The sequence below is a fragment of the Crotalus tigris genome, unplaced genomic scaffold, assembly GCF_016545835.1.
Source record: "Crotalus tigris isolate CLP2741 ecotype Arizona unplaced genomic scaffold, ASM1654583v1 scf7180000017987.690289119674:8195010, whole genome shotgun sequence".
NCBI classification, from domain to species: domain Eukaryota; kingdom Metazoa; phylum Chordata; class Lepidosauria; order Squamata; family Viperidae; genus Crotalus; species Crotalus tigris.
In genome coordinates, this window is record NW_024096758.1 from 2458106 (window position 1) to 2480304 (window position 22199).

At 42.8% G+C, this 22199-nt stretch overlaps 1 protein-coding gene across 3 annotated transcripts in view; it reads right to left on the reverse strand.

The window, feature by feature from the left end:
- The window catches only part of NCOA1 (nuclear receptor coactivator 1), a 329445-nt gene extending 308035 nt beyond the window's left edge, over positions 1-21410 (reverse strand). For 2 of the 3 annotated variants that reach the window (XM_039345935.1, XM_039345936.1), the window contains exon 1: positions 21056-21409. The gene's annotated coding sequence lies outside the window, so the exon portion shown is untranslated. Of the gene's footprint in view, positions 1-21055 lie in introns of all 3 variants that reach the window. The other variant, XM_039345940.1, reaches the window with a different exon arrangement.
- Positions 21411-22199: the final 789 nt, after the last annotated feature.

Below are 22199 nucleotides of genomic sequence, written 5' to 3' on the forward strand. Positions count from 1 at the left end.
GAAAGGCAAAGAAACTCACTTTGTCTAAGCATCACACCCAAGCCATTGGTTTTTAATTAATGCCAGGCAACCCCATGCTCAGCTTGTTGATAAAGAAAAAGGAAACTTCAAAAAGCAAGATCATGCTTAAATATACTGAGATAATAGTTAAAAATGGAAATATCATTTTGTTTAGGATTAAAACTGAATTCCAAATCTGAAAAGTTTGAAAGTCATTACTTCAATCTGTGACAGAAAGCAAGGGAATAGACTATAGAATATGACAGAAAACATATGTGCACATTGGCATCTGACCTTTGTAGTTGTCAAGCCTGTTCAACAAGTATCAGCAAGCTTTACATATGTGCAAAAACTAATAGTTTCTTCTGTTTCATGGTTGTGTGTCTCTTCCAAAACATCTATTTTTTGGTGTTCTTTCAATTTCATTATTATTAAAGGAAGATTTCTCTATAGAGTAGTGTTCATATCTACATTTTAAGCTAATGTCTTTGACTTAAAAGCTGAATTAAATGGCAGACATCAGAGTTTGGGACAGGTTATAACGTTTATGTGCTATCATTTCTATGATATTTAAGACTACTATTGTACACCCATACCAATTCTCATAATTACATTCAGTTCACACGTAATTCTGAAAATGAATTTATACCTATTTGTATTCTATTAGAAAAATTAAAACATATTAAAACAATAGCTGGTTGGACTCAAGAGATTGTAAGTATATTTTGGATGAAAAAATATTTCCATAAGTAAAGGAGTCTACTTCTGTTTATGCTGCCCTATACCAATCTGATATCAATGAAGTGAAACATACTCAGCATGTCTACTTGTTTTCTGTTTGCTATATGTATCTTCAAAAAAAGGTTGACCTCTTCATGTTCTATAAAGAATAAACAAATCAAAACAAGACTGACTCTTTATTCTCTATACAACATGAAGTAGTAGTCAGCCATGTTTGAAGTATCATCCTGACTGGAAAGTATCCTTAATATCTCCAGATAACACTCTGCTAACACACGTACATTACATGAATCAGAGGTTCATTAGATTCTGGAGTTAGCTCAAAAAGACCCTACCTAGTTTGAGATTCAGAAGCAAAACAATTCCAGGTCTGAAATTTTTCTTCATTTGTAAAAGTATGTCACTCCCTTGCAACAGTGCTACACTACTTTCCTCAGTAGAAAGAAGATAATCTGTTTGTGTTCCCCCTCAGGTCTTATGATTAGCAGGGTAATAGCTGCCATTCTGCATTCCTGGAAAGCATCCAAAGAGGCAATTCTCTCATAAGATTGCTACTGACTGACAAATAGATTTCTTAAAATCAGAAAATGTGGGATGAAGAAAGACATAATAATATTCTTGTGGAGAGAACAGTGATTCCTTGCTTAATATAATTATTGTCTAATTTATAATATTAAGAATATTTCTATCTGTTGCTTGCAGAAATATTTTTTCTAATCAAAGAGACTAAGCTAGATAAGCCTTTTAAATCAATACCTAACTTTTGGAGATAATTGATTCTGATACTTGGAACAAAAATCTATAATCCCAAGACCTGTTGTATTCCATCATCTACCTATAGTATACAATAAACAGAGAGTAAAATAGGAAAAAAATATGAATTTTAAAAATCCCATATATTCTGGTCAATTTTACTGAGTTTAAATACAATACATCTATATATCATAATAGGTCCAACTGTACTCAGTAGAATTTCCAAGTAGTCATAAGAGTGCATTTATTGTAATCATGGAGGGGAGAAGAAGAAAAAAATTGTATCTTGTCCAGATCTCTCTGCAAAAAAATCTCACTCCAAGTCCCAAGGCTAGTTTAAATCAATCCAGATCTAAAGGAGCTAAGAACCTATTCTAGTTTCCAGGAAGCCCATAGATCAGTGGTGGCGAACCTATGGCATGGGTGCCAGAGGTGGCACTTGGAGCCCTCTCTGTGGGCACACGTGCCATTGCTCCAGCCTTGCCTCCCCCTGCGACCCCCTCACAAGCAGCCCCCCGGGAGGAGTCACCCCTGAGCGTGACCCACGCGGAGCAGTGCAGCCAAGGACATGGCAGCCAGGCAGCATAAAGACTCTGCCCTCACACCTCATCGCGCACAGTTGATGCTGTGGGGCGCAGGCAGAGGGCATAGCTGCCATAGCGCTGCTGGGCGATCTGCGGCGGACCCTGGAGGTGGTGAGTGGCCCTGCAGGCAGGCGGGGTGGGAACACGGCAGGGGGTGGAGCGGGGTGGGGCCAGTTTTTGGGCACTCGGTCTCTAAAAGGTTCGCTATCACTGCCATAGATTAAACTTCCTCTTCAGCTGGACCGAAGGACAAAATTCATCACTAAAGACAGTATATATTAGCATCATGCACATGGCTCACTGGTAGCTTTAAATAAACTGCTTCAATTAATTATAAACAATAAGAATTAATGAGTATTTAATTTTTAAGAAGGAGTAAAACTTTTTTTTAATTCTTTTTCTCTTCCTTTTTTTCCCTTTTTTCTTTTTATTATAATGACCTTCTTTGGAGGGAGTTATGATTTTTGAAGGAATTTTTATAATTTCTTAAGAAGGACTAAAGGTTTTTCTTTAAGATGGCTCCAAAGCGTCCAGGGATTTCTACAGCTTCTAAATCAACAGTTTCACCCTCTTCTGGGGGTCAGCTAATAACTATGAAGGACTTGCAAGACATGATGGGAGATGTTATAATTCAAATTAGGGCAGAAATGAAAAAGATTTTAGAGGAAAACAATAAGATCTTGAGACAAGATTTTGTTTTGGCTTTAGAAGGTGTTGCTTCTGTTCTTGAAAAGGTGAACTCCCATGTGGAAGAGGTAGCTGAAAAAGTGGACATAATGGAGGGGAAAATTGAAAGTATGGAAAAAGAAATGGAAAATGAGATTCTTATGCTTCAATATGGACAAATGGAATATGCCTTAAGAATTAGAGGCCTGGGAGAGTCTTTGCAAGGAGATCTGAAGGAGATGGTTGCAAAGGACTTTGCATTGATTTTGAATAAAGAAAAAGAGGGAATACTTAATGAAATTGAAAAATTATTTAGGGTTAACTCTGTGGTGGCAGCACAGAAGAATCTGCCAAGAGATGTGGTAATTTACTTTGGTAAAAGATCTTTACGCAATGAAATTGTGCAAGCCTATTATAAGAAGAGATTTCAAATTGCTTCACAAGATGTTATAATTTTTAAAGAGATCCCATCTAAAATTTTAAGAAGAAGAAAGGAGTTTGCTTTTTTAGCAAATGAACTTAAAAAGAGAAAAATTTCATTCAGATGGGATGTTCCGATTGGAATGGTGGTGAATTACCTGGGGACATGTTATAGACTTAATACTGTTTTTCAAGCAAAAGATTTTTATACTTCGGTCCTGGGGGTATGTGCATCGCCATCAATTAAGTTTAAAGCTTTGGAAGAAAAGAATGTAGAATCACAGTTTGAAGAGCCTATATTTATGAAAACTGGAGAATCTTTGTGTGAGAGGCCTCAACAAGTCCAGGTTGAGGAGCAGAAGACAACTTGTGCAGTATATAATCCCAAAGAAAAGCAGCAACAGAAGAAGGTTAAGGAAGTTTCATATTTAGTGGTTTCTGAATCTCTGGGAGATGTTAGACCTACAAAGTCTTTGGAGCAATCTTTAAGGGTGGAATTGTTGCCTGAAATGGAAACTGGGAAATCTCAGTCTGAGGGGCATCAACAAGAGAGGAATGGGCAGAGGATAACTTGTACAACTTACAATTGTAAAGATCAATACAAGGAGGAATTTAAGGAACCCTTATTGGCTTCGGAGTCGATGGGAGATTCAGGAATTTTGGAGCAGTCTCCTAAGGCAGAACTTGCAGCATTTCTTACGAGTTTGATACAAGAATGGAGAAGGGAAATGGAAGAATGGAAGAATGGAGAATGGAAAAAACTGGAATGTGAATAATTAATAATACTAATATAATTGAGATTGATAAGGATGTAGTTTTTTATGGATGGAATTAGTTATTGGTGAAGATTGAAATGTTTAATGTGTTTATTAACTTTGTTGTTTTAAGTTTTGAACCTTTAATGATAATATTGTTTAAATTTGTGTTTTGAAGGGATTATAATTTGCTTATTTTAGTGAGTGGATTCTAATGTTTTAAATTTTAAAAATTTGTGGTTTTGGAGGGAGTTTATATAGAGTGATGATTGTATTTAGATTTGTTTAGGATTTAAAAGTGTTTTTAGTTTTTAAATATTATTATTAATATTTTTAAGACAAAATAATTTGTTTAATTAAATGTGCTTAGATTTGTTTAGGACTTATAGGTTTTTTAAGTTTTTGTTTTTTGTTTTTTTTTTTTTTTCTTTTTGGATAGGAGAGAAGATTATGAAGATTGAAGGAAATATGTACTTACTTTAAGTTCTTTAAGAGTATTTAGCTTTAATGGTATAACAAAGATTTGTATGTTTATTTTTTCGTTTTAGGATAAAGAAAGAGGGAGAAATTAGATTTTATATTATAGATATAGATATTCAAAGAAAGTAATGTTTAAATTTGTGTTTTTGGAGGGAGCTTATATAGAATGATGATTGTATTTAAATTTGTTTAGGTTTTAAAAGTGTTTTAAGTTTTTTTTTTTTTTAATTAAGCCTGTACTCAGCTCTGGGAAGTCCAGGGGAGGGTTTGGGAGCTTGGGAAGGGGGGGGGGTGAGGTAGGGGGGGGTATGGGAAGGGGATTTGTTTTTGTAAAATGTAAAAATTTTAAATAAAAAAAAAAAAAAAAAAAAAAAAAGAATTAATGAGTATTGCAAAATCATTTTTATTTTTTCTAAGGAACTTCATGATAATGAGCTAGGAAAAAGTGTGAGTTATATTGTTTGATACATTCTCAATTTATTTAGATTAGAAAGAAGAACCTGACCAATTTTTTCAGCATTCTCTGCTATATACGAGAGATATTTGGATTCTCTGTAATGATAATTAAAAAGATTAATAATTATTGGATTACCAAGCCTAAATTAAACAATAACATTACATTAAGCAGGGATTCCCTTCCCCTAAGTATTAGAACACAACACTTATAATTTTAAATGTTTTTTAAAAAATCATTACTATCTTGCATTTTTTTTAAATTTACTTATTTAGTTATTAGCTAGAGAACTCGGGTTGCATATAGGACTGAGAGAGTGTGTTCCGTGATTTCTGCATTGCTAACACAACCTTCCAACTACTAGAAAGATGCCTATATACATGGGTATCACAAGGCGGTGTGCATAGAAATCAAACTGATTATCTTACTGGGGATTTTGTTTTCTCCGTTCAATGGTACCTGATTCTCAAAGATTGTCTGTACAAATCCTGCAGTTTTCTTGACAAGGTATTTCAGAAGCAGTTTGCCATTGCATCCTCCCTAGAGCTGAGAGACAGTGACTAGCCCAAGATAACAGCTAGCTTCATGCCTAAACAGGACTAGAACTCAGATTCCTGATTTCCAGGTTGTTGCCTTAACCACTACCCCAAACTGTCCCTAATATTCTATGTTAGGACAAATGGGACGTTGTCTTACCTGAACGCCTTTTCTCAGCATGATGATGTAGAATCCACTGGTGTGTAATTTCAGCCTTCCTGCTCAGAAGAGACTAAGTCAGAACTTTAGCCATGCCTCCCTCTGGGTGTGTCTTCCCAGTTTTTGACGAGGCGAAGCATCCCTGACGAAGTCTGGTGCAATGGCTCCAATCATCCTGACACCTGCCTAGACTGCCGTAAAGGGAGGGCGTGGATTCTACATCATCATGCTGAGAAAAGGCGTTCAGGTAAGACAACGCCCCTTCTCCAGCATGATGAGTGTAGAATCCACTGGTGGGACATACCAAAGCCGCTCATGTCCCTACGGGGGGGGGAGAGTCTAGGCTTGTGTCCCCTGAGAAGAAACCACCTGTTATAGGACCCGTCTGCCAAACGGGGCATCCGCCACTGCAAACATATCTATCCTATAATGTCTGACAAATGAAGAAAGGGAAGACCACGTCGCTGCCCTACATATCTCCTCGACCGAAGCCTGGGTGGACCAGGCCACTGACGCAGCTGCGCTGCGAGTGAGCCGTGATGTGTGCAGGAACTGGAAGTGACTGAGAAAGATAGGCCCGAGCAATGCATGCCCTTATCCACCTACCAATAGTCGAAGATGAAACCTTCTGACCCATGGCGGAGGGTTGAAATGACACAAACAAGACCTCCGACTTGAGAAAGGCCGAGGTTCGCTTGACATAATAACGCAGAGCCCTGTGCACATCCAATTTATGCAACTGTCGTTCTAGACTATGTGAAGGATTCGGACAAAAATTCGGAAGAACCAGATCTTGGGATCTGTGAAACAAGGTATTAACCTTTGGAATGAAGGAAGGGTCCAATCTGAGAACCACCCTATCCTCGAAAAAGGTACACAAATCACTCCTAACTGAGAGTGCGGCTAATTCCAAAATCCTTCTAGCCGAAGTTATGGCTACTAAGAATGCCACTTTCAAAGACAGAAAATGAAGAGAACAGGAACTGAGAGGCTCGAACGGAGGAGAGGTAAGAGCCTGTAACACCCTAAGTAGGTCCCAAGATGGATAGCGATGTACCGCGGGCGGTCTAGCATTAACCACCCCCTTTAGGAAAGCACTAACTGCCGATGTTGCGACAAAGGAACCAAGTTGTCACAGGTAAGGACCATTGACAAGGCCGCGACCTGCCTGCGGATAGTACTGGGTGATAAACCCTTGTTCAAACCTTCCAGCAGATAGTCCAAAATATTGGGAATTGTGACCGAGAGCTGCCTGAGGTGTTGTCTAGTGCACCACGTGCAGAAGTTCCTCCACGTGGCATCATAAATCCTATTAGTCGAGGGGCGCCTTGAGGCTTGAATCATCGAGATCACCCCGGAGGAATAGGATTGCCTAGCTAAACCTTCCCGCTCAAGTGCCAGGTGGCTAACTGGAGCCACTGTGGATCTGGATGCTGAAGATTCCCTTGGCTGAGAGCCACTTGTTCCTGGGGAATCCTCCACAGTGGTGAGAGCGATAGATCCACAAGGTCGGAAACCATGGACGCCTTAGCCAATGTGGATCAATCAAGATTATCTCCGCCTTTCCTGAATCAGTTTGCGGATGGTTGCCTGTAACAACGGGGGGGGGGGAGGAAAGGCATAAAGCAGGCCCCCCTGGCCACTGGCACCGGAGGGCGTCCGTTCCCTCCGCTCTCCATGTTGGGAACCTAGAGAAGAATCTGGGAAGTTGAGTGTTCCACGGGGAGGCAAAGAGATCCAGATGTGGACAGCCAAACCTTATCGAGATTTCCCTGAACAGTGCCAGGTCCAGTCGCCACTCCGAGTGGTCCACTGTGACCCTGCTCAGGGAATCTGCTTGTCGATTTGCCTCCCCCGAAATGTGTTCCGCCCTGATGGACCCCAGGGTGGACTCTGCCCACAGACCTAGTTCCAAGGCCTCCTGCATGAGCCACCAGGATCAGGTCCCTCCGTTTGTTGACATGAGCCTTGGCCATCACGTTGTCCGTCAGAATCAGGACGTGCTGTCCCATCACTAGGGAGGAAAACTGCCGGAGTGCTAAGTGTATGGCCCTGAGTTTGAGCCAATTTATACTATGAACTAGGTCCGACCCGGACCACTGTCCCTGGGCCAGATGAGTCTGAAGATGGGCACCCCAACCGAACAGACTGGCGTCTGTAGTCAAGGTGAGCCTGAGGGGCTTTTTGAAGATGGTCCCCTTGGTCATTGCGGATGAAGCCCACCATAGGAGGGATAACAGAGTGTGGTGGGGGACCCTGACCTTTCTGTTGGAGGAACTGAGGTTCTGTTTCTGAAAGGGAAGGAGGAACCACTGAAGGCTTCTTGAGTGAAGCCTGGCCCACGGAACAATCCCCATGCAAGAAATCATCTTTCCCAAGAGTTGAGACAGCTGTACCAGGGGCATTGTTTTGTCTCTCCGAACCTGATGTACCAGCTTTCGGATGCTGACCCGACGTTCCTGTGAAAGATAGACCTTGCAAAGGTCTGAATCTATGATCGCCCCCAGATGTAGGAAGCGCTTTGTGAGGATCGTGTGGCTCTTTTTGAAGTTCACTGAGAACTCGTGAACCTGAAAGGTATGTATCGTGACTTCCAGGTCTGACTGAGCCGACTGGAAAGAACTGGACTGAACTAGGATGTCATCTAGATAGCATTGCACGCGCACCGGTATCATCCTGAGGTGAGCCGCCAAGACTGCCAAAATTTTTGTGAAAACCCTTGGAGCTGAAGATAGACCAAAGGGAAGGGCTCTGTATTGGTAATGCTGGTGTGCATAACAAAACCGAAGGAACCTGAGGTATTCTGGAAGTATTGGGATGTGTAATTACGCCTCTGTCAGATCTATGGAGGAGAGGAAGTCCCCTTTCCTAATACTGGCAAGAATGGACTTTTGGGTCTGCATCTTGAACCTTCTGTAGGTCAAGAAGTAGTTCAGACCCTTTAAATCCAGTATCGCCCTCCATCCCCGAGGCTTTGGGGACCACAAACAGAATGGAGTAAAACCCCTTTCCTTCCTATTCCTGTGGTACTGGTTCTATGGCTTTGATTTCTGTCAGATGGGAGATGGCCGTGGCTACCAATTTTGCCTTGATTGCGTTTCATGACACCGGGCACTGTATGAAACAGTCTGGGGGAAGAGAGTAGAACTCTAGGGTGAGACTGTACTTGGCGGTTTCCCTGACCCAAGAGTCAGTGATGGTAGCCTCCCAAATGTTGCTGAACAGCGCCAGGCGACCCCCAGTGGGAGAGTCCTCCTTGGCGTCACTTGGACCGCCTGTAAGGGCGGCCACCTGAGCCCCGGAAGGGACATTTGGATTGGAATTGGCCCTTGGCTCCCATGCTCTGGCAGTCCTGTGGACGATCCTGCCTGGGGAGAAAGGATCGCAAGCCTCTTGACCAATCCCAGGACTGCCCTGCCCAAAAGGGCTGCCTCCACTCCCAGGAGGCACTGGGACGGAAGGCCTGCCTATGGAACTCCTGCTGTGACTGCCTATCTGATCATTTGGAGGGGTGAGCCAGAATCTTGCGTTTATCCTTGCCCTCAATAATGTGCGGTTCGAGGATTGACCTGAACAACTGTGTACCGCTATATTTGGACGTGGACAGATGCCACTTTGACTTCAAGTCAGTTCTCCACTGTTTCAGCCACAGTAACCTACGAGAGGCAACCGTGGCTGCAATGGATCTGGCAGAGTACCTGGTCGAATGAAGAGAAGCGTCTGCCACGTACTCTGAAGCAGCCACTAGCTTCCCTAGTGTCTGATGTGTCCGAACCTGATCCGGGGGAACAATTGCCTGCAGTTCGCGAAGCCACATGATTGATGCCCTTGCGAAGAAAGAGGATGAAGTCGCAGCCTTGATCGCCCATGCCGAAGCCTGGTGCGCTCGGCGGAGAGAAAACTCAAACTTCTTGTCCTCCGCTTTCAGGGCCTCAGCTATATCCCCTGGAATAGCAGATGTCGAAAACAAAGAAGTGAGGGGAGTATCTACAGAAGGCACCTCCAAGAGGGAAGCAAATGAAGAAGAAACATTGAACAGTTTCTTCTCTGTACTATTAGGAGAAGGTAGAGTAGCCAGAGAGGATCATTGCTTTTCCACTGTAGTACGGAAAACATATGGACAAGGAATCTGCTTGTCCTCCACAACCTATTCAGCGAACAAGGGGTTAGACTCCTGGCTGGTGGAGGTAGAAGGTTTCTCCTCCTGTACCGAAATGAGGTTGGCGGTGGTACAGGCCTTTATCAGTAGAGACCTGAAAAGAGAAGGGTCAAAAAGCCCTGAAGTTGGCGCCTGTTCAGGCGCTGCCTCATCTTCTGACATGGGCGTGTCAGCTATCTCCAGGTCAACAGATCCCTCCTCCCCTAGCTGGGAAGAAGTCTCAGAAATGCCTAAACCGGGGACTGTAGTACGTCCCCCTTGAGAAGGAGCTATAGAAAGAGGTGGTGGTGGTTGCAAGGGTCATTGTCCCCTAGAAGACATGAATTGCATAAACGCATTGTGCATGAAAGCCTGAAACTGATCTGACCACATATCCTTTTGTTCCATAGAATTAGCTCCAGCCTCAGCTGGAATAAATGTGGCCTCAGGACCTTGATGAGTAGATGATGATGAGGAGCGAGGGGGACCAACCTGTTCAGTTTCCCCCTGAGGAGACCAAGCCCTAGTGGCATCATGAGAAGGTGCAAATGGAGGCTCAAATGGAGAAGTGTCCAATGGAACGGGGGGGGGGAACCACTTCAGCTTCACTGGACATGAGCCTTTGGGCTTTGGAGAATTCCCTTTCCAGCACCAGATGTCTCCTCGAGGCCTCTCGCTCGGCTGCCTTGGAGGGCTCTTTGGTGGAGATGTGTTTTGTCTTGGCCTTTTTCTTTGCCCCCTGTATCCAAATCAGTAGATCTGCACTTTGTTTGTGCAGGGGGAATACCAGAGCCCTGTGATGCCTGGGGCAAGGAACTGTCTGCCATTGCAGTCTAGATAATCTGGGTAGGAGATATCCAGAAGTGGGGGGAATCCAAACACGCAGATCTAGTTGACAGAGATGGAAAACGATCCTCGCTTTGCACAACAGCAATGGCAAAGGACAGCCAGACAGCTCCCTAGAACTGCCTGTCTAGGCCTATGACAAATGCCACACACTAATTGGAACAGGTGGATCTACATTAAATTCCCCTTCACTCAACTCACACCAGAAATCAAGGATATGTTATAGAACCACAATGAGTAGTTAGAATAATAACACCAATACAGACCAGGAATCAACCCTGTGATTCTCCTGATGACGCACTGAAAACTTCCCCCCGGTTAAAGACCTGACAAGGCAGACCAATGGTAATAAAAGGCAGGCCTCAGTACATTAGAGGAACACGAGATCCCTACAAAATGGCTTCCATGCCTAATGACACACTCAAAATGGTGACCGCCTAAAGGCACTCTCAAAATGGCAGCCGCTCCTAATAACACATGCAAAATGGCAGCCGCCCCCAGAGCACATGGTCAAAATGGCGACCGCGCCCATTCAGTGCCTCCCAAGAAAAGCGCTCACATCAAAGGAGAGGAATAAGAGGGAATCAAACCCCCTGCCAGAAAGAAACTTTAAAGAAACAGCCAATTTAAATAAAGCACTTTCCCCCTGAAAGGCACTTGCTGTTAGTCGCGCAGCCTCCACTGCAATCCGAATTCTGAAGCTGAGAGAAGCCTCATATCAGCGAAGATGAAAGGGACGCCTCTGAATTGCCTGAGTCTCAGAAAGACTCCAATCGCCGCAAGCCAGCTGATCGGCTGGTCTGCGCTCCCGGTGATCCGCTTATTCGGAGCTGAAAGCCCCCACCTGAAAGCGGCCTGCAGCCTTCTCCACAGGAGCCTGTTAGGCTCGAAGCCAGAAGGCCTAACTCAAATTTCAATGCTAAATTTAGCCAATTTGAGTCCCAATTGAAAACACTACAATTTAAATACTGCCAAATAAATTAAAGTCAATTAGATTCAATTAGAAAATCAATTAACCTAGCCTAGCTAAGGAGCCAAAAAATTTGCGCCCTACTGAGCCGAGACTAAGTCAAAAAACTGGGAAGACACACCCAGAGGGAGGCGTGGCTAAAGTTCTGACTTAGTCTCTTCTGAGCAGGAAGGCTGAAATTACCCACCAGTGGATTCTACACTCATCATGCTGGAGAATACAAGATTTGGTTTAAACTCATAAATAAGTCATAGAACTCAATAAAACATTGCAGCAAGGCAAATTAGTTTAAATCAAAATATTCCTCCACTGTAACAAGGACTGAAATTATGTAGATGTAAGCATTCCCTGTAGTTCTAAAGTGAATGGCAGACTTTATGTATCCAAGATGTATTATCCACCTTCTTTGCTTTAAAAAGATTTAGAACTCAAAACAGACTTCTGAGGACTCAGTGTCATGGAATGCTAATTTACAACTGGGAAGGATGCAGTCTTACTGATTGGGAAGAAAGTGCTCAAAACAGATGTAATGGTTTTCATTGCAATGCAATCCAAGGGCCAACTTTTTTGTATACGCATTTGGATTGCATGTATGTATAAAGGGGCAGGGCTTTGATCACCCATCTTGCCACTCATCTACCCTCTGCAGAAAACTGTTGAAGGAAAATGGAAGGGGATTATTATGGAGGAAAGAATGTGACTCAGTGGAACTGTAAAGAGAACTCCAGCTGGAATTCTTGTCCAATCCAGCCTCAAATAAGGAAAAAAATATCCTTACATACATGTAGTAAAGTATACAAAGTATTTATTCTGAAATATAACAACTGAGTTTTGTCATTTTTATGGGATTTTCCCCTCACAATCTTGCTTTTCTTGTATATAAAAACCATCAAGAAGCTTCAGTTTCATTATTATTATTTCATACAATAAGAGACATCTGGACAATTTCCTGACAAGTTTTAAAGCCATTTTTTTGGAAATAGAAGAAAGCTGCACTTTCACTAAGTGCAATGATAAATTTCCATTCTAACCACTCTAAGAAAGTAACACTCTCTATACAGTCATGCAAACCATAGACTACTTTCTTTTCTTTACATGCAAGTGTTTTCTGAACAGGAAGTTGTTTCAATGTTTGATGTGGCTCCTATATCAAAATGAGAGCACTTTAATGCATTCTTTCAAGTTTTATCAAAAATAATCCACTTCATTTCAAACACATTCATGCAAGCATGGTCTTCAAATTACCAAGTTTTACAAAGATGTCACTCCTGAAGTACAAGCCAGTCTTACAAAATAATTTGGCATGCAATGAATTTTGAAATGGTGAAAACAGCATTCACTTCTAAATCTAAAAAAGCAAGAACATTTATTTTTGTTTTGCATTAAAGTGGAGCTAAAACGACTGGCAGCCTGATAATGCACAGGTCACTCTTGGTTAATGGAAATGTTAACTAGTTTCAACTCAAAACTGCATTCTTACCCAGAATTCTTTTAACATAGAAGCTGCATTCAAACTTCATTTCATTATTCAGATTACAGTTCTGGAAACATTTATGAAGTAAGCAAGATCTTATAGCTCTGGAGGTGCAACAAAACTAGAGATATGATGAAGAGAAAATATATATATAACAAACCTACACATCTCCATCAAAATATTACTGAAACTTACTGACATTATTCTTGAAACTGGTCAATGAGACTTACTCAAACTATGAGAGGATTTATAAAAAACAAGATGCAATTTCCATCTATCTCAAAAACTAGGCAAACTGATTGCAACAATGAATTTATGAATAATCATGCAACTATGAAAAAAAATCCAGAAAATACATTTAGACATTTCTATTTCTCAATTACTATGGAGCACCAAACATCAGACTAGCCTTAATTGTCTAAAAATAAAATAATTAACAAACTTATATCCCAAATTTTACTTTTGTAATTATTTTAATGTAAGTTGTTTACATAATATTTGCAATTTATTTTTATAACATGACATTCAAAACCCCCTGAAGAGTACTAGCTTTATTTTTAAAAATAACAGCATTGTTGCAGGATCCAATCTGGGTTGGTCATCAGGACCAGAGATTTAGTCTTCCGAGCTTTCGGACTCATTCTGAAGCCCATCCTCATGGAACTTCTCTCACCAGGATGGCTCAGAATGGTGAGAGAGAAGTTCCCTGAGGATGGGCTCCAGAATGAGTCCGAAAGCTCAGAAGACTAAACCTATGGCCCTGGTGATCAACTCAGATTGGATCCTACAACATTATCCTGGGACACATACATCTGCCTTCATTTTTAACAGCATTGTCTAAGTTTTGCAAGTGTAATAGACTCTCAGGAAAGTTAAAAATCAGAAATATTATTTTCCTATTTCCAATTCTTGTATGTATTTGACTTAAAACTCATTTTGGGGACATAATATTACAATGAGGGGAAAAAGTATTTGATCCCCTGCTGATTTTGTATGTTTGATCAGTCTATAATTTTAATGGTAGGTTTGTTTTAACTGTGAGAGACAGAATAACAACAAAAAATACAGAAAAACGCATTTCAAAAAAGTTATAAATTGATTTGCATTTTAATGAATGAAATAAGTATTTGATCCTTTCACAAAACATAACTTAGTACTTGGTGGCAAAACCTTTGTTGGCAATCACAGAGGTCAGAGGTTTCTTGTAGTTGGGCCACCAGGTTTGCACACATCTCAGGAAGGATTTTGTCCCACTCCTCTTTGCAGATCCTCTCCAAGTCATTAAGGTTTTGAGGCTGATATTTGGCAACTCAAACTTTCGCTCCCTCCACAGATTTTCCACGGGATTAAGGTCTGGAGACTGGCTAGGCCAGCGGTTCTCAACCTATGGGTCGCAACCCCATTTGGGGTCGATCGACCTCTTTTGTGGGGTCGCCAAACGTGGCGATCCGCCATTTTGTCCCCTCCGGGGGCGCGCCGCGCCTCTGGGGGGGCAGTGCCGCGCACGCGCACCGCGCGTGGGGGCGGCGGCGCGCCTCCGGGGGCACCACCGTGCATGCGCACCGCGCGTGGGGGCGGCGGCGCGCCTCCAGGGGCGCCACCGTGCATGCGCGCCGCGCGTGGGGGCGGTGGTGCGCCTCTGGGGGCGCCACCGTGCATGCGCGCCGCACGTGGGGGCGGCGGCGCGCCTCCGGGGGTGGTGCCGCGCATGTGCGCCGCGCGCGGGGGGCCCGCCCCCATGCACGCCACGCCGCGCATGCGCAGAACGTGTGTGTGACAGGGGTCGCCGTCACAGAAACGTTGAGAACCGCTGGGCTAGGCCACTCCAGGACCTTAATGGGCTTCTTCTTGAGCCACTCCTTTGTTGCCTTGGCTGTGTGTTTTGGGTCATTGCCATGCTGGAATACCCATCCACAACCCATTTTCAATGCCCTGGCTGAGGGAAGGAGGTTCTCACCTAAGATTTGACGGTAAATGGCCCCATCCATCATCCCTTTGATGTGGTGAAGTTGTCCTGTCCCCTTAGCAAAAAAATACCCCCAAAGCACCCAATGTTTGATGGTGGAAATGGTGTTCTTGGGGTCATAAGCAGCATTCCTCCTCCTCCAAATATAGCAAGTTGATTTGATGCCAAAGAGCTTGATTTTGGTCTCATCTGACTACAACACTTTCACCCAGTTCTCCTCTGAATCATTCAGATGTTCATTGGCACATTTCAGATGGGCTTGTACATGTGCTTTCTTGAGCAGGGGGACCTTGCGGGAGCTGCAGGATTTCAGTCATTCATGGCATGGTGTGTAACCAATTGTTTTCTTGGTTACTATGATCCCACCTGCCTTGAGATCATTGACAAGATCCTCCCGTGTAGTTCTAGGTTCACTCATGATCACTGAAACTCCATGAGGTGAGATCTTGCAGAGTCCCAGACAGAGGGAGATTGGCAGTTATTTTGTCTTTCTTCCATTTGCGAATAATTGCACCAACTGTTGTCACCTTCTCACCAAGTTGCTTGGCGATACTCTTATAGCCCATTCCAGCCTTGTGTAGGTCTACAATCTTGTCCCTGACATCCTTGGACAGCTCTTTGGTCTTGGCCATGGTGGAGAGTATGGAATCTAATTGATTGATTGCTTGTGTTGACAGGTGTCTTTTATACAGGTAACAAGCTGAAATTAGGGGCACTGCCTTTAAGAGAGTGCTCCTAATCTCAGCTCCTTACCTGTATAAAAGACTCCTAGGAGCCAGAAATCTTGCTGACTGATAGGGGATCAAATACTTATTTCACTCATTAAAATGCAAATCAATTTATAACTTTTTTGAAATGCATTTTTCTGTATTTTTTGTTGTTAATTCTGTCTCTCACTGTTAAAATAAACCTACCATTAAAATTATAGACTGATAATTTCTTTGTCAGTGGGCAAACATACAAAATCAGCACAGGATCAAATACTATTTATTTCTCTATCTTCTTAGTCACCCACTCCCTCATAGAGGGAGGTGGTGTACAATTTGATCAATATAATAAAACATTAAAAACCAAATAATTTTAAGATTGCATTTTTTAAAAATGTTTTTAAATGTAAAACATTATAAAATTACAAAAAGTGGAAAGTTCTAAAATGGGGAGACTAGAAATTGCCAATACAGTGGGAGGGTTCGCATGGGCCCAGTCAGCCCCACGTAGACCGCTTCCCCACACAATATATTTATAGTTTTAAATATAATGATCCTTGAAAGTAACATTGCTGAACACTTATAATCATGCCAAAAATGTAGGGAAATGTACACATTTTAAATAATCAAAATTGTTATTTCAGTAACTTACTTTGCATAACAAACTCTAAATATGTCATACTTATGAATATTGATCTGTTTGCCACAAAAGAATTGTGAACAAAAAAAGATTTAACCAAACTATCTAAAATATACTGATTTGTTAATTAAACCTTAATTGCTTTGAATTGAAGGCAAGGGAGACGCTACATCTGATCAAATTTCTAAGAACTCAGTTAACAACTGGCTTAAATAACTGTCTGTAAACTCCACTAATAGTAGTCTCTGAAGATATTTTTGTTAAGGATGTCACTTTTAATAATATTTTTTCAAGCATGCAAAAAGTATAATGTGACCAAAATATAGTTGGTATTAAAAGCATGTATGAAATGGAAAACACAGTTTACTCTGTGCAAGGAATAAAAATTTCTGAAATATTAATAGACATCTCAGTGGGACACAATCCAGCCAAATGAAAACCTGGATCACTTTGGTTCTTCTAGGTTTTAGATGAGAGGAAAAAAAATTCTTACTGGCGAGTAAGACAAGGCTGGCATGCCCTATGATTCCCTCTCTTCCTCCTCTTGGCCAGCCCATCTGTTGATCTTTTAGCATTCTCCTTCTCCTCACATCTGCTTTGACCTACTATGGTTCAAGTATGCAAAGACTTCTAGTCTACCTATCACTCTCTGAACATCTTTCCACTTGGCTGCCACCACCCACACTTACCTATTCAACCACCCCTCTCCTCCAACTTCCTTTCCTTAGCCAGTGCATATTCACCCAACCCTCTCTCCATCTTCCTTCTACTTACCAGGGTCCATTCCACCGTCTTTTCTCCAGTCTTCCTTTGCCTTGGCTGCCATCGCCATTAATTCAACCACAGCATATCATCCAGCCCACTCACCCTCTCCTCAATCTTGCCAGTGCTTTGCTTTCTCTTAGACTGTACCTGACTGAAATACTTGCCTTTTCCACCCCAGAACATGCCTATTCCAGATCCATTTTCAGAGTCAAACTGAATAACTCCTGAGACTGCTATCAGCTAATCATACAGGGGGACAATTAATGCTAAGCTATGTATTTTTAATTATAATCAGTGGACTAAGCTGGTTTGATTTAAATCACAGTCAATAAATCATAATGGCTGAGTTCAGACTAACCAAACTGTAGTATGATTTAGCTAGATCTATGAATCCAGTTATGAATACAGGAGCCAGTTACAAAAGTCTGCAGGTCATACTGTACAAAATCTTTTAAATTCAAAACTATTTTAAATTCAAAACAAGCTACTTCAATCATTTTTGAGGTATTTGAAGATGAAATGTTTAAATGGTTTAAAAGTTTTAAGATTCATTTCAAATGATAAATTCATCTCAATAGGAATCTACGTACAAGTCTCTTTTCCTTTCCCTATCTTTTTGTTTGAGCTCACCTATAGGCCAGGCTCATAAATCATGCTAATACTGAACAAGCCACAGAAGCATTGTTTATACATAAAATTAATCCACAATAGATAGTTAGATACATGCTATTTTAAACGCGAACAAACCACAAAACAAATGCAACTAGTCTCAATTCACTGAAATCAAATTAGTTGTGTTCATGCTAAGCCTCTCTCCATTTGTCTTTTCTCTATTTCTTAATTCAGCTGTTAGCATCAATTAATTTTAATTAATTAAAAAAACTTTTCAATGTTTTGTAATGTTGACCAGGTTAGGCTATGAAGATGGTAATTTGAACTGAAAAATAGGATACAGATCTGAAGAAGTTTAAGATGGTATCAGTTTAGATCATGCTCCCTGGGGAATTCTGGGAAGTTGCCAAGGTTGAGAACCACTGGCCTAGATATTCCAATTCAATATCCAATCCAATATAATCTTCTTTTTCCTACATTTGTATATTGTAGCCCCCTCTTCTAAAGAAAATAGAGCAAGCAATAGAATAGCAGAGTATGGCCCATATAAAGGCTCCAATAATTAGCATGTCCTATTCCATGGCTGAAATCAAGAAATAAGTATCTTTTTTAACTCATCACACTTTACTTCAGAGAACACTTTCCTGTTTTTCAGCATGAATTTAGTAAAATCATCATAATATACAGTAATGGGGAGAATGATGAGAAAGTTCTAAGAACCTCCCACGGCAAGGTTCATTTCCTCCAACCCACAGTGAAAGGAAGTCACCTTTCAATCACGGTTTCTGGGTTAAATGGAATGTTTGAATAGTTCAATTTTCCCTGATTTTTACACTTTTTAAGGTATGAGCTTAAAAACTGTCAGGTAACTTAGAAGGTTATGGGCATGCACTTAGGAAACTAGATTATATATATAAACAAGTAATTCAGGAATATAAATGTAACACGAACTAATAATATCATGCTTCAGGTATAGCACATTAAACTATAATAGCTATAAACATATTCAATGTTCATTTGATAGCTCAAAAGTGGGAAAAGGTCAGACAGTTGAAAAAACCTTTTACATGAAATCAAACCAGTTAGCAATCAGAAACAGAGTATGATTTCCAGATAGTCATGTTAATACTATCAGATGTCTCCCATCGTCCCAAAATCTTTGTTTATAATTAATTCCTTTACCCTCAAAAATTAAGATCTCAAACCCAAATTAATATAAAAGCTATTTGATATCTCTTTACCATTTTAATTTCTATCAAGCAGAATAGTTGAAATTCATTACTTTCTTTTCCCAAAGCCCCCTGAAATGGGAACATGTAAACAGTTAATTAAGCACCAAGTTTACAGACATGGGGTATAAATAAATTAATATTAGAAGATAACAACGGGCAACATCAATTTTTTTCCACTTAAAAGAAACGAACACTTATTCTCCACGATGATAGTCACAAAATGACAGGGAACTTTATAGTCTAAAGCAGTGTTTCTCAACTCAGCAACAAAATATGTGGACTTCAACTCCCAAATTCCCCAGACAAGCTTCACACATATTAAAATTGTTGAGGTTGAGAAACACTGCTTTGGACTAAACTTCCCTGTGACTATATAACTGTCACCATTCCAATTTTCTTTGTGAAGTATGCCAGCCCCCCACTCCAAGTATCAAAGCAGGATAATCATAATGGAGGATCATATCATACAAAGAACAACAAGGATGCAACTTTATTATTCTTCTATTAAACTTGATAGCAACTGCTAGCATTTGCATTTTCTTAAAACAAGAAATGCACAAATAGATTGTCAGTTAAGAGCCTGACATGTACTGGGGGGGAGGGGGAGAAAGCCATTGTCAAGCAAATCATTCTCCTCTATCCCTTATTTTAAAAAGCAATGGAATGGAATTTGAAAGGATACAAATTGAAAGCAGCATCAGTCAGCATACATATAGTTAAATTGCTCATTATTAATCATAGAATGTGAAGGTGGAAAGGATCTTTGAGATCATCTAATCCAATTCTCCCCCACCTAGTGAAGGAATCCACTAGTTCAGCATACAATTCTTTATAAATCTGTGGCCCTATCTGCCTGCAACATTTACTGGAGAGACAAGCAAATGACTTCTCAAAGCAACCGCCTCTGCTATCAAGGAGTGCCAGAGTCACCTAAAAGGAAAAGCAATGAAAAACTCTATTCACTACAATTACTCTCCGTAATTTGCCAGTAGGAGAGCAAAACCTTCCTGTTTCAAGGCCAGATTGTACCACCACCACCACCACCACCGCTAATATGTGGTGGGGATAAGTCACTTTCAACACTGCTTCCTATTCTTCTTTAACCCAAGATACAAAAAGAAAGCTTTTTATATATCAAATCTCACCGAGTTTGATGCTCACTTCAAACTCTTTCTGAACTTCACACCTCATTTTCTAAAGTGACCTCCTTCCACACAATTATCCTACACAAGAAAGTATTCACTGACTTCTACATATATTCAAGATATTATGCTTCCAACCTGCACCGAGGTTTCTAGCACTTTCTTCAGACGGCTTAGGGGATCCTTCCAGCAAGCTCATCCTACAATGATAATCTTAGGGACCAACAAGCATGGACAATGTGAAGACTTCCTAGTCTTTTCTGTAGCTGGCGAGAAGCAGTGGGGTAGATTGTTTCAGATTTTTCACTATAGCAGTACCTTGGAAGGGTTCATTGGTAGAGTGGAATTTTTTACACAGTAAATTCTCCCAACAGTATCTAACTATAAATAAAAGGAAACCTTCTTTGCTCACCAAGCAACCCCCTTTCTACTATCCAAATTGCTCTTTGCCCTTAAATCTTCAGCCAAAACGCTTTTTCTGCAGGAACATTGCCTCCTTGTCACAGATTCGATTCCAAGCACCACTTAACTTACCACGATAAGATCCCCCTTCTATCCCTTAGATCCACATTACTTCCCGGACCCCCTCCTCCTGTTTGCCTCCTCCCCTTTCCCTTCCACTCTCGTCTCCTCCCGGCCGCTCACGTTGCTGCCCCCTCGCCCTTCACACGCACAATTATATAATTCCCTTTGCCTCTAGCCCATAGCCACTTAGGCGCCACGCCCCCTTCCTTGCCCCCTCCCCAACCTCCAAACCCCTCCCTCCCTTAGTCACTCTTGGGGGGGCCTGCACCTCTTCGCAGCCCAAATAGGGCCGTTGCACCCCACCTTTTCCCAAGACCACCTGCACCGCACCTCCCTCTTTGCATCTACCCCTTCCTCCTCCTCCCGCCCAAATCGCACTTCTTCGCCTTCGCCCCGTTTTGCAGACGTTCTGCACGCCTCTGCGCCCCGCCCCTTCCTCGACAGCCCCCCTCCCCCAAATCAGAGATCAACCCCAACTTGGAACCCCACCTTCTTTCCCCCTGACAGCTGCCCCGGAGGCTCTCCTGCTGTCGCCTCCGTGGGGCGGACGGACTGACGCGTTGACAGCCGCCTTCGCCCCCGACCACCGCCGGCTGGCCTGCCTGCCTGCTTCTTTACCGTCTCCCTCAGGCCGGGCCAAGGCCGCTGGGGGCGGCGTGAAAAGGAGGAGGAGGAGGAGGAGGAGGAGGAGCGGCTGGCCGAGGCGTCTGAGCCCAGCTCCTGCGGGGCCGGTGGCGTTGCCGCTGCTGCTGGGGCCCCGGCTCCCGCTGTGGGCTCCTGGGCACCCGGGGCCCCCTGGCTGCAACTTTCCCTCTCCGGTGGCTCCTCCGGCTGCTCCTCCTCGGCTCTGGCTGGCTGGCTCGGGTGGGGACGGGGAGGAGCGGGAGGCGGGACCCAGCGGCCGAGTAAGCGCCGCCGCGTCGGGGGTGCGGAGAGAGAAAAGGGGAGTGGGAGAAATGGAGGCCGCCGCGATTTTTGCCCCTTCCCCGTCTTAGCCGTGTGCTGCAGCCGCCATCTTGGGCATGGCAGCTGGGGAGAGCTATGAGGGGGCGGCCGGAGGGAGCGCGGAGCTAGAGCTGGAGGGGAGGCCGAAAGAGCGCCGCTGCCGCCCCTAACCTCTTCCACTCCCCCTTCCACGCTCGCCTCCCTAGGTGGCCCTGCTGTGGGCGTTCAGCCGCCGCACCGCGCTTGCAGCAGAGGCGTCGATGGGGAGCGTAGGTAGGGCATGTGTGCCCTTTCCAGACCGCGCTCCAGCCCTTCAGTCGCCAGCCGTCTCCGTCTCCCAGCCTGCCCCAAACTGGTCCCCTCCAGAAGCGGCCTGTTGGGCTACGCATTTCTCACCCCACCCGTCCCCGAGCAGGCTCCAGTCTTGTCTTTTTAACGTGCTTTTGCGTGTAGGTATTAAGCACTTTCCATGTTTATATTGCAAAATAAAATGGCCTCTCCAGTTAAGATTGAAACGGAGGAAAGGTTTCGCCAAAACTGACGGGGGCGGGGGCATTCCTTCACCTGTCTAATTTCTTCACGAAAAGCTGTTGCTGGTCTTGAAATAGCTGCGGTTGGGGTTCGCGGGAGACCTGGCAGCCTTAAGAGAAGGAATGCATTGACAGTGCCGTTCTTCAAAAAAGCAAAC